Source organism: Pristiophorus japonicus, chromosome 5 (assembly GCF_044704955.1).
Source record: "Pristiophorus japonicus isolate sPriJap1 chromosome 5, sPriJap1.hap1, whole genome shotgun sequence".
NCBI lineage: Eukaryota > Metazoa > Chordata > Chondrichthyes > Pristiophoridae > Pristiophorus > Pristiophorus japonicus.
Window position 1 is genome coordinate 163,942,253 of NC_091981.1, and position 770 is coordinate 163,943,022.

Genomic DNA, 770 nt, shown 5'->3' on the forward strand with positions numbered 1-770 from the left:
AAATGTGAGGTTATCCACTTTGGTGGTAAAAACAGAGAGACAGACTATTATCTGAATGGTGACAGATTAGGAAAAGGGGAGGTGCAACGAGACCTGGGTGTCATGGTACATCAGTCATTGAAGGTTGGCATGCAGGTACAGCAGGCGGTTAAGAAAGCAAATGGCATGTTGGCCTTCATAGCGAGGAGATTTGAGTACAGGGGCAGGGAGGTGTTCCTACAGTTGTACAGGGCCTTGGTGAGGCCACACCTGGAGTATTGTGTACAGTTTTGGTCTCCTAACTTGAGGAAGGACATCCTTGCTATTGAGGGAGTGCAGCGAAGATTCACCAGACTGATTCCCGGGATGGTGGGACTGACCTATCAAGAAAGACTGGATCAACTGGGCTTGTATTCACTGGAGGTCAGAAGAATGAGAGGGGACCTCATAGAAACGTTTACAATTCTGACGGGTTTAGACAGGTTAGATGCAGGAAGAATGTTCCCAATGTTGGGGAAGTCCAGAACCAGGAGTCACAGTCTAAGGATAAGGGGTAAGCCATTTAGGACCGAGATGAGGAGAAACTTCTTCACACAGAGAGTGGTGAACCTGTGGAATTCTCTACCACAGAAAGTAGTTGAGGCCAATTCACTAAATATATCCAAAAGGGAGTTAGATGAAGTCCTTACTACTAGGGGGATCAAGGGGTATGGCGAGAAAGCAGTAATGGGGTACTGAAGTTGCATGTTCAGCCATGAACTCATTGAATGGCGGTGCAGGCTAGTAGAGCT